The 20,154-nt window shown below is 38.3% G+C and overlaps 1 non-coding gene across 1 annotated transcript; it reads right to left on the reverse strand.

Annotated features, from left to right (window-relative positions):
- Nucleotides 1–13,581: 13,581 nt before the first annotated feature.
- Nucleotides 13,582–13,686, reverse strand: LOC125340226. Its single transcript, XR_007208710.1, has one exon. It is a non-coding gene; the product is annotated as a U6 spliceosomal RNA (small nuclear RNA).
- Between the last annotated feature and the right edge of the window lie 6,468 nt (nt 13,687–20,154).

A 20,154-nucleotide genomic window follows, 5' to 3' on the forward strand; every position in this document is an offset into this window, starting at 1 on the left:
CATTTTCCTGATCCACTTATCTACTGAGGGGCATCTGGGTTGGTTCCATATTTTAGCTATGACAAATTGTGCTGCAATGAACATTGTTGTGCTGGTGGCTTTAGTGTGATTATGTTTGTGGTCCTTTGGATAGATACCCAAAAGTGGGGCTGCAGGGTCACAGGGGAGTTCTATGTTTAGCCTTCAGAGGAATCTCCATACTGCTTTCCAGAGTGGCTGAACCAGTTTACATTCCCACCAACAATGAAGTAGGGTTCCCTTTTGGCCACATCCCCTCCAACATTTGTTATTGTTAGTTTTCTTGATATAGGACATTCTTACTGGGGTGAGATGGAATCTCAATGTTGTTTTGATTTGCATTTCTTTTATGGCCAGTGATGTGGAGCACTTTTTCATATGTCTCTTGGCCATTCTCATTTCCTTATCAGAGAAGTTTCTTTGTAAGTCTCTAGCCCACTTCATGAGGGGGCTATTGGTTCATTGTGGTTTTGTTTTGGAGGGAGGTAATATTTTTAGTTCTGCATATATTTTAAATATGAGGCCTTTGTCTGTTGAATGGCCGGTAAAGATCTTCTCCCAATCTGTGGGCTTTCTGTTTATCTTGTGAGCTATGTCCTTTGCCATGCAGAAGCTCTGTAGTTTGATACAGTCCCATTTGTCCAACCTTTCTTTGATTTGTAGCCATTCTGGGTCTTTGTTAAGGAAGTTCCGTCCTGTGCCAAGGAGCCCAAGTGTTTCTTCTACTCCTTCCTTTAGTGTTCTCAGGGTGTCTGTTTTGATTTCGAGGTCTTTGATCCATTTGGAATTGATTTTGGTGCAGGGTGACATATAAAGATCTAGTTTTAGTTTGTTGCATGTGTTGAACCAGTTTTGCCAGCGCCATTTGTTAAAGAGGCTATCTTTCTTCCAGACTATTGTTTTAGCTCCTTTATCAAAGATTAAGTAGGCGTAGTTCTGTGTGTTCATTTCTGGGTCTTCAATTCTGTTCCATTGGTCTTCAGGCCTGTTCCGGTGCCAATACCAAGCTGTTTTTATTACTATAGCTTTATAATACAGCTTGATGTTGGGTATTGTAATTGCTCCAGCACTGTTCTTTCTACTTAGGATTGTTTTTGCTATTCTAGGTCTTTTATTGTTCCATATGAATCTCTGGATTGCATCCTCTATTTCATTAAAAAATAGTGTTGGGATAATAATTAGTACTGCATTGAATTTGTAGATCGCCTTTGGCAATATTGCCATTTTGATTGTATTAATCCTCCCAATCCAGGAGCATGGGAAGTTTATCCATTTCCTTAGTTCTGACTTAATTTCATTTTTCATGTTTTTAAAGTTCTCATCGTAGAGGTCTTTCACTTCTTTGGTTAAGGTTATTCCTAGGTATTTTATGTTTTGGGGAACTATTGCAAAAGGAGTTGCTTTCCTGATTTCAGTCTCAGTCTTCGAGTCGTTAGCAAAGAGAAAGGCCGTTGATTTTTGAGGGTTTATTTTATATCCTGCAACTTTGCCAAATTTTTGGATCAGCTCTAGTCTATGGGGTTCTTTAGGTATAGGATCAAGTCATCTGCAAAGAGAGAAAGTTTAACTTCATCTTTTCCTATTTGGATCCCCTTTATATTTTCTTCTTGCCTAATTGCTCTGGCTAGGAATTCAAGTACTATGTTGAAGAGAAGGGGAGAGAGTGGACATCCCTGTCTTGTTCCTGATTTTAAAGGAAATGGCTTTAGTTTTTCACCATTTAGAGTTATGCTTGCTGTTGGTTTTTCATAAACTGATTTGATTATATTCAAGAATGTTCCCTGGAATCCCAGTTTTTCCAGGGCTTTTAGCATAAGTGGGTGCTGGATTTTATCAAACACGTTCTCCGCATCGAGTGATATAACCATGTGGTTCTTTACCTTGTTCCGGTTGATGTGGTAGATTACATTAATTGACTTGTGTATATTGAACCAACTTTGTATCTCTGGGATGAATCCACTTTGATCGTGATGTATGATTTTTCTGATGACCTGTTGAAGTCCATTGGCCAGAGCGTTCTTGAGAATTTTTGAGTCTGTATTCATCAAGGAAATCTGTCTATAGTCCTCTTTCCGTGATGAGTCCCTGCCTGGTTTTGAGATGAGGGTTATAGTGGCTTCATAGAATATATCTGGTAGTGAACGTTCTCTTTCAATTTCATTGAAGAGTTTTAGAAATATTGGTGTGAGTTCTGTTTTGAAGGCCTTGTAGAATTCTGCTGTGAATCTCTCTGGACCTGGGCTTTTCTTGGATGGGAGATGTCTAATTGCCTTTTCTATTTCGATACTGGATATGGGTCTGTTTAGAAGGTTTAAGTCTTCATGGTTGAGTTTGGGGATATGAATTTTTTTCTAGGAAATCACCCATTTCTTCCAAGTTCTCGAATTTGTTGGCATAAAGGTTTGCAAAATAGTCTCTTATTATGGTCTGAATTTTGGTTGTTTCTGTGGTGATGTTACCTCTTTCATCTCTTATCTTGTTTATTTGAGTGTGCCGCCTTCGTTTTTTTGTCAGGTTGGCTAGGTGTCTGTGTATCTTGTTGATTTTTTCAAAGAACCAATTCTTTGTTTTGTTGATCTTTCGATGGCTTTTTTAGTCTCTAATTGACTTAATATTAATTTGATTTTAATTATTTGCTTCCATCTATTGACTTGGGGTTTGGCTTGTTGTTCTCTTTCACGGAAATTAAGGTGCTTCCTGAAATGACTGAGTTGCTGTTTCTCCAGTTTGTTGAAGTATGCACTCAGAGATATAAATTTTCCTCTGAGTACTGCCTTTGCTGTGTCCCAAAGGAGCTGGTACTTTGTGTCCTCATCTTGAATTCCATAAACATTTGAATTTCCGTTTTCATTTCTTCAATGGCCCACTCATGGTTCAGCAGTGTGTTATTTAGTCTCCATGAATTGTAGGATTTTCTGTGTGGCTGTTTGAATTGAGCTCTAATTTTATTCCATTTTGGACTGAGAGAATGCAGGGAATGTTTGTTTGGTTGTTTTTTTTTTGTTGTTGTTTTTTTTTTTTTTTGGCCAGTCCTGGGCCTTGGACTCAGGGCCTGAGCACTGTCCCTGGCTTCTTCCCGCTCAAGACTAGCACTCTGCCACCTGAGCCACAGCGCCCCTTCTGGCCGTTTTCCATATATGTGGTGCTGGGGAATCGAACCGAGAGCTTCATGTGTAGGAGGCAAGCGCTCTTGCCACTAGGCCATATTCCCAGCCCCAACAGGAAATGGTTTTGATACTTCTGAATTTGTACAGATTTTCTTTGTGCCCTAAGATGTGATCTATTTTGGAGAATGTTCCATGTGCCGCTGAGAAGAATGTTCATTCTGTTGTTGCTGGGTGAAATATTCTGTAGATGTTGATTAAGTATAGTTGGTCTATGTAATTGTTTAATTCTGTGGTTTCTTTGTTCAGCTTTTGGCATGTTGATCTGTCCAGAGGTAATAGTGGAGTGTTAAAGTCCCCAACTATCAATGTGTTTGGGTCTATGAGTGTTTTTTTGAGACAGTAGTGTTTGTTTGATGAAGTTGGGTGCTCCTGTATTTTGTGTGTAATTTTGGATGGTTATATCTTCCTGTAGGAGAGATCTCTTTACAAGTATGTAGTAACCTTCATTGTCTCTTCTTACCTTTTTTAATTTGAAGTCAATTTTGTCTGACACTAGGATTGCAACTCTGGCCTGCTAATGGGGGCCATTTGCTTGATAGATTTGATTCCAGCCTTTCACTTTTAGAAGATATTTACTTTTACTGGATAGATGAGTCTCTTGGAGGCAGCAGAAAGATGGATCTTGTTTTTTGATCCAACTTATGAGCCTATGTCATTTGATTGGAGAATTAAGTCCATTAATGTTGAGAAGATTGAGAGCTGATCATTTGTTCCTTTCCTTATCCCTATCTTGTTAAAGGCTGAGTCTTCTCATTTGTTGATCTGTTATTCTGGTTTACTATTTAGGGTTCAGTTCTCTGTTGTCTGCATTGTGATCTTGAATATTTTCTCTGTATAGTACATCTTTGAGTATTTTTTGTAAAGCTGGTTTGGTGGAGATATATTGTTTTAATTTTTCCTTACTGTGGAAGACTTTTATTTGACCTTTGGCTATGAATGAGAGTTTAGCTGGGTACACTATTCTTGTTTGGTAGTTATTTTTATTTAGGGTTTGGAATACCTCATTCCAGGCTCTCCTTGCTTTCATGGTCTCTGCTGAGAAGTCTGGGGTAATTCTGATTGCTTTTCCTTTATATGTGATTGTTTTCTTCTCCCTAACCTCTCTAAGGATTCTTTCCTGGACTCTACTGATCCTGTTTTGATCACAATGTGTCGGTGGGATGTCCTACTCTGGTCTGGTCAGTTTGGGGTTCTAAATGCTTCTTGTATCTGTATAGGCCTTTTCTTCTGGATATTTGGGAAGTTCTCAGCTAATATTGTGTTAAATAGGTTTCCTATTTCATTAACTTCCATCTCCAGATTTTCCTCAATACCTATTATCCTTAAATTGGGCTTTCTGATTGTATATTGAATCTCCTGGAGCAATCTGTTTTGTCGATTGGATTGGTTTTGTATTAATTTATTATCTTTCTCCATAGATTCTAGAGAATCTTCAGCTCCTGAGATTCAATCCTCTGCTTCAGTTAGTCGGGACTGTAGGCTAACTACTTGATTTCAAATCTCTTTTCTTTCTGACTGGTCTTTCCTGATGATTTCCATGTCATCTCTTAGGTCCTGTATGGACTTCTTTACTTCATTAACTTCATTAATTTGGTTTTGAGTGTTGTCTCTCTAATCTTTTACTTGGGTAGTAATCTTTTCATTTCACTCTTGAAGTTCATTTATTTTTCCATTTGTGGAGGCCATGAAATTCTCCATTAATTTTTGCTTTGCCTCCTCACGCTCTAGAATAATTGACTGAAGAGATTCAAACTTTTCATTTATCATGTTTATCAGTAGACTTTGTAGAACATTTTGGGGGTTCTCTTCTATGTCTTTGATTGACTACTCTGCTTCCTGCTTGTTTTGAGTGGGAGATAAAACTTCATTGTTTGCCATCTTTCTTGTGTTTCTTCTGCCCATTTGAATTGGGAATGCCAGTCTACCAGCACCTGTGAGCACCGTTTAAGACCCAAAGCAGACCTTACCAAGCACTGTTGTGTAAATCTTAGAAGCTCACAATTATATACCGATACCTTTTATACCTGACTATAAAATTAGATTTGGTATTTCTAAAGAATACAATTTCAATATAACAACCAATCCCGAGGCCTGTATTCAGTAGTTACTTATTTACTGTTATAACCCTATGAGCAATCCTTGTTCTTATATTAAGTTCCTTTTGGACTGTTTTTCTCTATTAACCCCTTTGTTTCATTCGGATTAAGCAGGGGTAGCCTCTATCCAATAACCAGGAGTCAATGGGATCTGGAGGACCTAGAAGTAAGTCAGGAGGGTAAGTTAGAGGTAGTACAGAAACTAGAGTAAAATGTACGGGGGGGGGGGGAGTGATGATTTTGGTTTAGTTTCAGTGACATGGAAATGTGGACGAGAGTAGAATCTGTAGAAACAACAAGATTAAAATGATAGATAATGGAGAGTTAGCAGTAAAGAGTGGAGGTGTTATTCATAGGAAAGTAATTTTTAAAGAAAGAGAATACAAAGAGAGAAATAAAGAAAGAATCCTGGAAGACAGATGCACAAAACAGAGAAAAATTACTCTAAACAATAAAAAGGGGAAAAAAAATACCAGACAAAGAAAAAAGAACTACAACAACAACAAAAAAAAAAAAAAAAAAAAAAAAAAAACTTGATAGAACCAACAGGTGAAAATGGAAAACAAAAACCAATGACGTTTCAGAAATGAAAATATAAGAAAAAAATAAAAATAAAAATGAAAGCTTAAAATACTTTTGAGACAAAACAAACAAACAAAAAGACTTCCTTGGTTGGGTGGGCTTTCTCCAGTCTCTGGTTTCCTTGCGATGGTGTGCTGTCTATTCTGCTGCTTGGCTGGTTTGACTTGCTTTCAGTTCACAGGGGGTCAATCTGTTCTGACCCTCCTCCCCTGTTGGTGCAATACTGGGGCTCTGTGGTTCGCACAGCTTGCACGTAGGCCTTGGGCATCCTCTGTAGGTGCGTAACGTGAGTAGTCTCGGGAACCCTGGCTCCTCTGTCTGCTGTGGGGCCGCTGCCTTTAACGCCTGGCTTTGAATAGGCTGTGGGCTCAGCAAGGCGGGGCTGAGAGTTGCTTGCCTGGGGGAGGTTCTTCCCTCCTAGGCGGGGTGGCCACCTGGTGGAGCTGGCTATGGAATTCAGCTCCGTTTCGGGCTGTGAATTGGGCTTCTAAAAGGGACCATTTATTTGTCTTGGGAACTGTTGGTTCTCCGTGTGGCTGTTCCGTGCCGCTGATAGCTGCTCGCCACTTTCGCTTTTAATTGAGGAATTCCAGCGGTCAGGGAGGGCACCTCTAGCTGAGCCAAGGCCCAGGACGAGCCTCCCGCCTGGGCAGGGGGCATTCTCCTTGGGGGAGCTGGCTCTCACTGGTCAGTCCCTCCTGCCCTTCTCAAAGATGGCCGTTTTGTCCTCCCTTTCCCAAGGCGGGCTTTAGTTCCAGTCTGGTCTTACCCTATGCCAGTGTCAAAGATGGCACTTTGCTCTGGCAGTGGGGGAAGGAGCTGCTCTGTGTGCGCGAGTGAGAATGTCTTTCGTGGGGTACTCACGCTTTCTCTGCGATTTCAGCCCGTCAGTGCTCAGCCGCCGTCTGGAGGATTTCTCCCTGGTCTACGCTGTGTGCTTTAGCTGCGCGGAGTGCGGTTTGCTGTGCCGGGCATTGTGCCAGTGCCGGCACTGGCGTGGTGGCGGGTCGCTGCCCGAAGGTCAAATCTGTGTTTTTAGACCAGCAAAGTGGATTTTTCCTTCCTGGCCAGAATCCCTGTACTGTTAGAACTTATGCTGGTTGTCTTTCTAGGGGTAAAAGTTTCTGTGGGGTGAGAAAACTGCAATGTCGGAGGGAGCTCAGCTAGGGCTCTGCTACTCCTCCGCCATCTTCCCAGAAGTCCTCGACTAAATTTAAATTCTTTTTTTTTCTTTTTTTTCTTTCTTCCCCCAGTATTTTATTTACATTGCATCATTTTTGGAGGAAGCCTCATTTATCCAGTAGGCTAACCTGAGTAACACAGGTAACAGCAAGCACATCCGAAATACTTGCATAGACCATCTACAAGTTTGTGGAGGAGCCGGGCCCAGAACACAAGCTGTCTCTGGGCTAGAGAGGGCCTAGTCTTTCTGTAGCATTTCCTCTCTGCAGTCAAAACTTGCAATTCATGTTCCTAATCACATTAGCCAGTCTCTTAGGAACCAAACCAGTTACTCTGATTTGAGTCTTTTTCAGCTTCCTCTATATGGCTCTAGATTTTGAGCTCGGCTTTGTGAAGCAAACTAAAGCTAGGTGTTAACATGGTGGCTAGGCTGGAGGAAAGAAAAGTAGACTTGAGGGGAATTGGTCAACACTGATTTATTCTTTGGCCCTGACAGTCTCTCCCCTCTCCCACACCAGGTCCATCTAGCTTCAGTTGTGGAAAAGGGAATCTTACTGTAAATTGATTCTGCTTTTCCCCTACATATTTCAACCTCACAGATAATAAACCAAAGTGATTTACCAAGGGCCACCCACTTAGGCAGTGCCAAGGCTGGAACCTATGTCTGAACTCCAAGGTCCATACTGTACTGCATCACTGCTTCGTACAGTACAGGCTGGCAAGACATAATGTGTGCAGACATTTTCTACATGTGGTTAGCCAGGAGAACGTCTCTGCTGCAGAACATTAAGGCTCCTAAAGCAAGTAGGCGGTTACAAGGGAAGAGGCCCAAGTTTATGGTTTCTAGTCCTCAGGGTCTGGTGCTTCAGCAGTTCCGGTTTCGTAACTGAAATTCAGTGGCTTTACTATACTGAGACAACCTTCCTTAGCAAATAAGCCTGGGAACAATTCTACTTCTGCCTGTTCTCACAGGACCCGCTCACTCTTCCAAGCTTCCTTTCTCTAGAAGCCAAGGTCAAAGTGGCTTAACTTTCCTGAACCATAACTTCTAAACTGGGTGTTTCCAGTAAATCTAGTCACCAGTATTCCTACTCCCTCCCCGCCTCCCCCACATAAGTGCACCTAAGTTCTAGGCCTAGGTGAGGTATGGTGGGTGAGATGATACCATCGTTCCTTTCCATAAACCCTCCCACACCCACAGGCGCTTCCTCCTTCTGCCAAAACAAACTTTATTGCACCAAAAAGGAAAAAAAAAAGAACTTCATTTATGTACAGTCAGATATAAAGACATCTCTTTGACTCCTGTGCTTATATTTTCTCAACTTAAGATTAGGGCATAAAAGTCAGGCTGCTATGCCAGACATGCTCTGCCCCATGGCAGGGTAAATTTAAATTCTTAAGACAAGTTGTCTTTATAACTAAGTTTTCTTAGTTTTGGTACTAATACATTATAAACACTTTTAACAGTATAGCTGGAGAGACTATTTCTCATTCACTTAAATTCATTTAAAGTCCTCAACTTTTTTTCTGAAAAACAAAAAACTCAGATCATTAGACACTGACTTCTACACATGTAGCCTGGTGTGAAAGGCAGCCTACAAATCTAGAAGTATACCTCTGTCCAGTCTTTCGGTAGAACACCTGAAGACTAGGAGGTGTCAATGTCCTAGATTTATTTGGAGAATAGGAAGAAGAAGAAACAGATATTACTAAGGTAAATAAGTTTTATGTTGTTTATTTGCATGAGGAACTCTGTAAATAAAATCAGAACATTTACAATTTCTGCTCCTTGGTTTGCTTTAAAAGTTATCCATGAGAGGTAAAGTGACTTTGTTGTGACTGAAGGCTGTTAGGAACATTTGACACAAAGGATGTAGTTTATAGCCCTATGTGAAAAGTTGAACATGTGAATGAATATCTTCAAACTCCTTCAATTTAATTTATCACTATAATCATGTGGTCAAAAAGTTCATATGTATGTAACATTTTAATGAAAAGTTTTAGGTACACCTGAGTACATACCAAATTGTACTGAATTTCACTGTATACAATTAATGAGTATTAGTCATAAATAATGGGATTGTTCAAATAGTCATATGATATTTTTCCACTTCAATCCTTTCATTGGCTATAAGAATTATGGATTTGACTATTATAGTAGCCCTAGGATTTAGTTTGGTTTTAATTTCCCCGTCAAATCTATTTTATACTCAATTATGTTCTAGACACTATGTGAATTGCAGATAATACCGCAGTAAATAACCAAAGTGAACTTGCTGCTTTCTCAGAGAGAAGTAAACACTAAGTGATACATAGTTAACAGCTTAAGGGGAAAATGATGCAGGAGAGAAAAAATGGTTTAAATTTAATATTGTGAAGTTGGGACAGGCCCAGTAAGGTGAAGAAACCAAAGAAAAGTAGATAAAGAAGATAAAGAAATGGGACATGAGCTGTCCAGGCTGTAGGAAACTCTAGGGGTGAGTGGAATATTTGAAATGCTCTGTGCAGAAGAGGGGCTGGTGGGTGAGAATACAAAGGAGCCAGAGTAGCTACACTGGAATGGAGAAGGAGAGTAGGTGATTGGCTCCCAGCACTGCATGTCATTTATGCCCATAGTTAGGACTGCCATGTCTGAGTGAGAGGGGAAGGCTGGGACTTTCACTCAAAATAATCTACTACTTGAATTTCTACATGTATCTCTTTCTCTTTCTCCCTCACTTTCCCCTTTCCTTTCCTCCTCTTCTTCCCTCTCTCCCTTCCCCCCCTCTCCATCCCTCCCTTTCTCTTTCTGTCCCTCTTGCTTTCTCTCTCCCTCTGAGCTTTGTGCTCAAGGATAACTTTCTACCACTAAAGCCATAGTGCCACTTCTGGCTTTTTCTGAGTGGTTTATTGGAGATAAGAGTCTCATGGATTTTTCTGTATGGGCTGGCTTCAAATTGTGATGCTCCTATCTCAACCTGCTGAGGAGCTAGGATTACAGGAGTGAGCCACTCACGCCCTGCAAGATTTTATCATTTTTTACTATGAGTTCAAAACAAGGATATTCCCTGAAAGTTCAATTTTCTTCTTCAGCTAAGATAGGTTTTTATTGAACTTTGTCACCTACCCATTTATATTGGAAACATACATATTGTGATTGAAAGAAAATGAAATTCACACAACGTAATTGGTGTCTAAGTTAGATTAGATGTAAATATATATATATATATTTCATTCTGAAAATCTCAGGCTTGCCTGCACAGAAAACTGATAAGAAGTGTGAGGCAAAGCAGACTATCGAAGGCATGTTCATGTTCTCAGGCATTTTATCCACAGCTGGGTCTGGACCTGAGAACAAAAATGGGGACAGTCATATGGCAGTGATAGTGGAAAGTCAGAAAACCTGCACTTGCTGCCCAAAGAACTGTGAATTATCTAATAAGGAAGTGCCGAGGGCTTTTATATCCTGACAGAACCCCAAAAGGAGCCTTCAATATCCATTTCAGAAGTAATGATATATTCTGGATCATTTGTAGAAAAAATATGAAACACACATACATATATGTATACTTACATAGTTTCTTATAATTAAAAATAAAAGAGGGGCTGGGAATATGGTCTAGTGGCAAGAGTGCTTGCCTCGTATACATGAAGCCCTGGGTTCAATTCCCCAGCACCACATATATAGAAAATGGCCAGAAGTTGCACTGTGGATCAAGGGGCAGAGTGCTAGCCTTGAGCAAAAAGAAGCCAGGGACAGTGCTCAGGCCCTGAGTCCAAGCCCCTGGATTGGCCAAATATAAAAAATAAAAACAAATAAATAAATAAAAGAATACATATTTAAATTGCACTTTTTCAGTATTGCCTAACAGACCTAGTCAATGTGAGATTATTCATCAGGATTTTTATAAAATAATGTGATAATTGAATTTTAAAAATAGATTAAAACATCAGATGCTGATTTTATTATTTTCCAAAATAGTAGTTTTTGTATTTTTATGGTAAGCACAAAAACCTTCTGAAGTTTTTATTTATTAATTAGATAAAGCTAACTTGATTTCCTGTCCCAAGCTATTAAGATTTTCTTTGTGATTTGATTTTCTTTTTACAGATAATGCTTTTCATCAAGTACATTGAATTCCTTTTGATTAAATTTGGGAGTGTAACAATTTGTAGTATTCAAAAAAGCTAATGTTACATGAAAGAAATAGTTATATAACTTGCCTTGATAATTCAGAGGTGACAGAAAGAATCTAATCAATACTACTTTATAGTTATTAGCACATTTTCACATTATTATGATTACTATTTATTAAATGTCAAAAGAAATGGGGAAAGATAATTTCAATCTTCAGTCGCTTTAATCACTCTGTAACATAATTTTTGTAGAACCAAATCCTCAGATGTAATAAGTATCTATTAACTTTCCAATTATTCTGTCAGTATCATCAACGTTAACCAGCACTCAGATTGAGAGATGTCAACTTGATAAATGTGTGTGACATTTGTATTTTGGAGTCAATGTAACACAATGATTACGTAATTCATCCAGCGAAAAGTATCAAGGACTTACTGTAGTCTAAGTATGGTGTCAAGTTATCTACTCACAGCAAGGCAAACTGATAAAATGCAATCTAGGCTCCCAGATGATCAACAATAATTAGATATAAAAAGTAGGAATAGCTGGGTTCTAGTGGCTCATGCCTATAATTCTAGCTACGCCGAAGGCTGAGATCTGAGGATCATCATTCAATGCCAGCGTAGGCAGAAAAGTCCCCATGAGACTCTTACTTCCAATTAGCCATTCAAATGCCAGAAGTGGAACTGTGACTCAGAGTGGTAGAGCACTGGCTTTGAGCAAAGAGTTCAGGGCCTGAGTTCAAAACCCATGACAAAAAATATAATAATAATAAAGTTTTGTCAGTATTTTGAGAGTGGGGAAATAATCTAATATCTGAGATAAGACTCAAATTATAAATAGATTAGCCAATATGTTTAGTAGGAATGAGTCAGAAAGAAAAAGGATATTGTAGCTGAGAGAAATAGGCCAGAGAAGAAGAAAGAAGACCAGGCATTTAAGAGTTTCAAAAAATAAAATAGGATAAAAAAGAAAACACACTGCTTAGCCTCATTGCAGTTGAGGACATACCCAATATAGAATCTTGATATTTGATAAAATAACAGATGCAGGAAGGACCCTTTGGTTTTTCCCTCACTCCTCTTCCTTGAAGCAGGTTAGAAGATCTAGAAAGGTCACCCTAAATTTTATTCCTTTCATTCTGGAAGCCCACCCTTCAGGGTGTGCCCTCTTTCTACTCCCCAGCTAAGGAACACATTCATCACTGAGATACTGAGACACAGAAAAAGAAAATCTGAACAAATTAGCTGGGTCACTCTTCCCTACTTTACCTCAACTCTTTACTGTTAGATCACACTCCATTATCTAACCATGTTTCCTCATGGCTGTCCGCTCTTCTATCAAACTTAACCACAAAACTATACAGGTTTCCCCTTTCTTTATGTTTTCATTTCTAAAGGTTCACAAATCATGCAAAACCTGAAGCAAAAGCAGGCATAAGAATTTGTATGTTTTTCTGTTGTTAATCTACTCTTTGTTACAGATGTGTCAGCCATGAACCTAGAGATGGGTCAGAAAAAATTACTCTTCTCCATTATAAGTCCTAAAATTTCAGAATCAAGTAATGCAATTAATGAGACAAAAATGAGCTCTTGAAAGACTGATGAGCCAAGAGTAACAGAAAACTACATTTAGATATGTAATCACTATCATTTGCTATAGTCAGGGACCTTGTTCCTTCCAGTGCATTTTCTTCTTGGAATCCCTGGCTGCTTTTCAGCAAATAGAGTTAAATACCTGGGTTGAGGAAAAATGTTTACCTGAAGAATCAACCTGTAATTAACAGAACTTTCCCTTGCAATATGCAGGTGTGCATTTACAGATATCTTGACCCATGCAGAGAAACTGACTTTGAATCTGGAAAGCTGGAGCTAGGATGTGGCCTGAGAATTATTCTTTCAAATATTACCAGAGAAGAAGTTTGTTTTTAATTTTTGAAATTATAACTAAAGGTGATATACACAGAGGTTACAGTTATATAAGTCAGGTAAAAAGTACATTTCCTTTTAAATGTTCTCATCCCTTTCTTTGATCTCTTCCAGTTTTTCCCTCACATCCTCTACAAACAAATTGTGTAGTCCATTTCCAACATAGTATCTTTTCCTTCTTCTTTTTTTTTTGGGGGGGGGGAAGTCCTGGGGCTTGGACTCAGGGTCTGAGCACTGTCCATGGCTTCTTTTTGCTCAAGGCTAGCACCCTGCCACTTGAGCCACAGAGTCTCTTCTGGCCCTTTTCTGTGTATGTGGTGCTGGGGAATCGAACCCAGGGCTTCATGTATACAAGGCAAGCACTCTTGCCACTAAGCCATATCTCCAGCCATCAATATAGTATCTTCTAAGTACCACTGCTGCATTTGTTCACTCACTCTTTGTCCTTCCATTTCTGTGCCTCTCCTTTCTCTACCAAAGCCTGACAAATGAAAAATGTGGAACACTTCACAAATTTATGTGTCATATTTGCTCATGGGCCATACTAATCTTTTCTGTATCATTCTAATTTTAGTATATGTGCTGCCAAAATGAACAACAGAAAAAAAATTAACATGTGATGTATTCATATAGAAAAATGCTAAATAATGCTGAAGATTTCAAAATAATTTTGCATGCATTAATATCAGTATAACTCCCAAACATCACAGTAACAGAAAAATCCAGTGGTAAAATGGTACAATTATTTATTGAGTTTAAAACTATACAAAATAAACTAAATGTTTAACATTATAAACATGTAGGAATTTTTCATGAAAAAAAATCAAGTATTCTGTAATGTGTTTTGTTATAATGATAGTCTGTTCACATTTTTAGTATCTAGTAATCTCACCACATTACAAACATTTTTCCCACAACTAGAATTATTTTCTATCATCTATTGTATGATTAAGTTTCAGATGCTATGGGGGTATTATTATCTCCAGTTAACAGAAAGATGAAAATCAGATTTCGCATCAAATTAGTGAGGATGTCATAATCAGGCATCTTCACTGACCTTGTAGTCCTGTGAACTCCTTTACATGGATACATCCAGGTAATGAATTTAGGAGGTCCCACTATAATTTGGCAAAGAAGGAATGTCTTGAGCTGTGCTGTCACAGTCAGTAGACATTCACCCTGTGTTGTGGTGGACTACTGTCATTCTACTTAGGAAAAAGAAAGACATTTATTTATTTATTTGTTTGTTTGTTTATTTATTTATTTATTTATTTATTTGCCAGTCCTGGGGCATGGACTCAGGGCCTGAGCACTGTCCCTGGCTCCTTTTTTTTTTTCTTTTTTTGCTCAAGGCTAGCACTCTAGCACTTGAGCCACAGCGCCACTTCTGGCCATTTTCTATATATGTGGTACTGGGGAATCGAACCCAGGGCTTCATGTATACGAGGCAAGCACTCCTGCCACTAGGCCATATTACCAGCCTTATTTTTAGGAACAATAATCTACATGTCGGATTCTCCATGTTAAAATTTGCCTGTTGTTGTTTTTCCTGCATCAATGGCTCTGACTTTACATTAAAAATAATCACTCTTGGTTGACATTAGAGTTGTTGGAATGAGGCTACTACAGTATTTACATTCTCTATTTTGGGCCTGGTTTCTCAGCTTTCTGTGCTGTCCAAATACAAAAGAAAAATGTAGCCAGATGAGCTTTCTGAAGGTTCTTTTATTTTCCCTACTACTTTTAAAGCACCTGTAAATTGACAGTCAATTTTTATCTTTGTCTAGGGCATCAGTTATTGTCCATAACAATAGTATTCAATTCTAGGCTGTTGTACTTATATTTCTCCTATACCTGCTGGATAGCACCAATGTACCATCTGTATTCAAGAATGAGATTTGTAACAACTCAATACTAATTTACCCCAGGAGGTATCTGTGCTCCACCTACGAGCATTAATGAAATAGATTTGCCATTTCCAAGTAAGTAGAATCTTATTACTTAATTCCCCTTCCACAGTTGTTACCAATTCCATGTTGAATTCTCTCGAAGTAGGCAATGACATGCAATTGTAGGAATTGGTTTTATTAAGGACTAACACATATGAACTAGAAAAGAAGAATGGGCAGAAAAGGAAGGAATACTTGAAAGAAGATTTTTACTCAACCCCATGGAGTCTGACTGGTGACTCAAGAATTTATGGGATCCATCACAATAATCTCATCTTGGCCATGAGGATTGTGTCTATATTAATTTGCCTCCAACAGTCAGTGAACACATAAGGCCCTAACATTGGGAAAGACATCTCTGTTCAAATGAGGTCAAAAACAAGGACAGTAGATCTTGTGTCTTCCACAATGCTGAGTATAGTACTGCCTTTTTCTTAAGTTCTAGACTCATATTTCCTCCTCTCACCTTTATGTTTTCATTCTTTCAGGTGCTCAGAACAAAATCATAAGCATTATCTTTCACTCATATTCTTCTCTCAAACTTATATATAATTTCCAGCAAATATATTTGGCTCTAAATTTCTAGGAGTGTGTGGATAATGCCTGACCATATCTTGCCACAGTTACTGCACCCACACTGGAGTTATTTACAATATTACTCTATGAGATTTTATTGATTTTATCTCTGCTCAATATGGTCTATTCTCAAGTTTGCATCTAAATTGATCTTTTTTACATTAATTAGATCATTCCTTTGCTAATAAAATAAAATGATTATCCCTGTGAAAGCTAGATTATTTCTATGACCTACCAGATGATACAAACTTGCTCCTTAACTTTGTACCCACTTCTCCACTTGTCTAATTTAATCTCCCATCACGTACTCTTCTTATTGGCTGTATTCCAGCTGCACTGTTTTTCGGTCCATTAACTATCTGCACCTTCCTTGCTATGTTATCTTTAGCTGTTTACTAGCAGGTTACTAATTGCCTTGAATCACTTGATCCTCAGCTATTCACATAGCTCAGATAGCAATATAGATAGGATGGACACTATTTTATTTTCCCGTGGTTAATTGACAGACTTTAGAACTTTCATGAGGGCAAAATTCTATCTGTGAGTTTTGTTCCCACAACTAAATTACATCCCAATGTTTCTGCCTCTTAACATCATTACCTTGAAAGTAAGGATTGTAACACATGGATCTTAGAGGATAAAAACACTCAGATGACACTGAGGCTTAATTTGATCAGGAGTATGCATGTAAATTACACAACTAGGTGGTCCAGAATCATATTTCAAGTACTTTGATTTGATCAGTGATTTTTTTTCTTAGTTTATATCAATGGCCTTGCAATGTGTTATCAAAGACCTGTTGATATAGAATAAAAATTCAAATCTGGCTCCTAGATGGGTGAGCTCAATAGATGACTAAGTAAAAATTGTGCTGCTGCTGTCCTTAAGGCTGATCTAAATGTGCGTGTATGAATAGTGGTGAGGGAAAACCGTCAGTATAGAGCTAGTAGTTGTCTTGGCAGTCACTTAATATCAAAGCAAAAATCATTTTTACTAGTTGCATAAGGGCTTAGTCAGACAAAGACTGGAGGAAAAAAGCAAGTCTAAAATGTCATATGCATATGGATTAAAAGAGCACAAAATTTCTTCATTAGTGTGTCTGTCGTATCTGTGTCTTACGAAGCTTGTGCTAACACAGAGGAGCATCTTAACCACAGGCTGATCCAACTGAGTTTTAAGCTGTCACAATGGGACCATGAACAGATTGTTAGAACACAGAACTAACTATGCAGGGTCCCAATAGTGTGGGCTTCCATTTACTAAAGATTATTAGCTGTTGCCAATGCGGAATGGGCAAACTGTCAACAACAAAAACTTACCTGTATCCTCCCATAGGATACCCACTGAGGTCAAACAATTTGGAAGCTCATTGAAATGAAACAGGGTGAAATTACATTGGACCCTTTTAACACTGGAGAAAGAAGCAATGTAACCTTGCCCAAACTGATAGGATTATGGAGATAAATTTGCTTAGACATAGTATTTTTGCCAACTGTACAAAATCCTAATTCACTGGACTGATATCCTGTGCATTTCCTCAGAATGATGGGCAATTTCTTAAAATATGTGAAGAAGCAATAACTTCATAATCATTACCTTGAAATGCACCTCAACTACATCTTTCATCACCCCAAAATATTAGCCAATATAAAGGAGTGATTTCATAAGTGCCTGGCAAAGTGATAATTCATCATTAAGGTAGCATGTAGATAAAGGAGGATGTTTGTTACCACATGTAATATACAATAAATTAGTCTCCATTATATGCTGTCTGTGTTCCTCAAATTCATAACACTAGCCCAGCAATCAAGACTGAAATTATCATTAGCTGATCTGCCTACAGTTTTTAATACATTTTGGAAATGTGTGTTTCTTGGATTTATAATTCAAACTTTATTACAAGTGCTGGTTGCAATTGGGCAAATACTTCCTCTTAGGGACAAAAAAAAAGATACCACTCAACTTGAAGCCTAAGAGTGAAATCTCATTAAATTTGACTTTTCACTACAATGAGCTAGTAGACAAGGAGAGGAGTTACCATGCCAGCATAGATAATTGACACAAACCAAAGGGCTGCATTATGGGTTATAGTGAAAGAAAGAAGATGTCTAGGATTTAAAAGAGTTACTTGGTGTCTCTTGAGACACCAGTGCTCATAAAGAAGTTTAAGTGGACAATTGCCTAAACAATTCCATCTAAAAGCCAGATAAATGCTCAGACAACTACAATGAACATTTGCGTATACTATAAGAAACAAGAAAGAGATATGGAAATACAAGAAGTAAGATAGGGAAATACAGAAGTAAGAAACCTAAAATGAATGTCAATAGGAAATGATGAATACCATTAAGTTGAGATGATTGACTGATGGTGGCACGATAGTGGCCCAAAGAGCCACCTTTAATCTTCTATAACTTTGGAAGGCTTTTAACGAAATGGAGGATTGGGTATGACTGGAATTAATTGAAGGTACAAGCCAATAGGGTTATGCAGGAGATAGATAACATCACTTCAAACACTACTTCCCTTCTCTCTTCCTCACCTATAATACCATTCACTGGCTTGGTAAACAGCATTATGCAGGAAGTTCCTTTTTATCATGTACTCATTACCTTTTGCATAGATGCCCAAAAGCAGGGCTGCTGGGTCTAGGTTTAACTTTTGAACAACCTCCCACACTGCTTTCCAGAGTGGTTGAGCAAGTTTCCATTCCACCAACAATGTAGTAAGGTTCCCTTTTGACCACATCCTCTCCAACATCTGTTATTGTATTCTTGATAAAGGACATTCTCACTGGTGTGATGTGGAATCTCAGTGTTGTTTTGACTTGCATTTCATTTATGGCCAGTGATGTAGAGTACTTGTTCATGTGTCTCTTGGCCATTCTCATTTCCTCTTCAGAGAAGTCTTTTTAAGGTCTTTAGCCCATTTACTATGGGGACAGTTGTTTCTTTGAGGATTTGTTTTGGAGGAACTTAATTTTTTTAGTTCCATGTATATTTTAGATATGAGGCCCTTGTCTGTTGTATGGCCAGTGAAAATCTTCTCCAAATCTGTGGGCTTTCTATTTATCTTGCAAGCTATGTCCTTTGCCATGCAGAAGCCACCAGCACACCTATGTTCATTACAGCACAAGTTGCCGTCTAAAATATGGAACCAACCCAGATGCCCCTCAGTAGATGAATGAATCAAGGAAATGTGGTCCATATACAAAATGGAATTCTAATCCTCTATCAGAAAGAATGATATTGCCCCATTTGTAAGGAAATGAAAGGGCTTGGAAAGAATTGTACTAAATGAAGTGAGTCAGACCCAAGAAACATAGACTCTCTGGTTCCCCTCATTGGTAATAATTAGTACATGTCTAGGATATTCCTATCAGAAGATTACAATAGCTCAATAGCAATGTACATATGAACACATAAGATGATGCTAAGTGAAATGAACTCCAAGTTATGGAAGTAAGTGGTTTACCACTGTCATTGTTATTTTCAATGTACCATCTAAAATTATGCCACTTTCTTCTGTCTTTTTCCCCAGTGTTTTACTCCTGATGTCACTGTTACTGATTTTGTTACCTTGAGTATTATATATTTGCTTATTGGAACTAAGGGAGGGAAGGAGCAAATAAAAATGGGGAGACAAAAAATAAAAAGACAGACCAATGCAACAGCAGTACTTACAAAACCACATGGTGCAATCCAACTGTACAACTCATGGGGGAGGGGCAAACTGGCAAGGGGGGAAGGAGGGAGAAAATGAGGGAGGAGATAACAAGTTTGATAAGAAGTGTACTCACTGCCTTACATATGAAATTGTAACCCCTCTGTATATCACTTTGACAATAAATAAAGAATTCATTACCTCTCTTAACACTTCAAGAGCACTTTCCTTACACATATAGGAGCTAGCTTAGAATTTATATGTCCAAATTATAAACTGAGAGTTATAAAGACCCATGGAGAAACTCACAGTGGAAGATAGCAATGATAGACAACAATCTCATTCTCTCATACCTTGAACCTTCAGACTTGTAGGGATCTTCAAGTAGTAAATACATGTTATCAAATACCTTGTTTTCATGTAGACTTTCCTCCTTTTCTGTTATACTTCCTCTGGTTCCTTACTTCTGTTTCCACAGAACATTTTCCAAATAAGCTTCTTCCATTAAGACCCTTTCGATGGGCTGGAAATATTGTTCAAGTGGTATAGCACCTGCTTAGAAGTTCAAGGGCATGAGTTTAAATCCAACTACCATAACTACCACCACCACAACAACAAGCGAACAAGCAAAAACATTCAAATTCTGTTCATATGGATTCCATGATGAAATGAGTATGCATATTTTTCTGAATATATTATTTAATTTTATTACATTTTCAAGGTTTCTGTATATGTTATTGTTATTATTTGAATGTTTGTGTCAAATAAAATATAATTTATCTTATTACTATGATTTTACTTGTTTTGATTTCACCATCCAATGATAAATCCTGCTCAATATAGCCCACATCCTCTGTTCAGGATGTTTCATGATTG

This window comes from Perognathus longimembris, chromosome 22 (genome assembly GCF_023159225.1).
Source record: "Perognathus longimembris pacificus isolate PPM17 chromosome 22, ASM2315922v1, whole genome shotgun sequence".
NCBI lineage: Eukaryota > Metazoa > Chordata > Mammalia > Rodentia > Heteromyidae > Perognathus > Perognathus longimembris.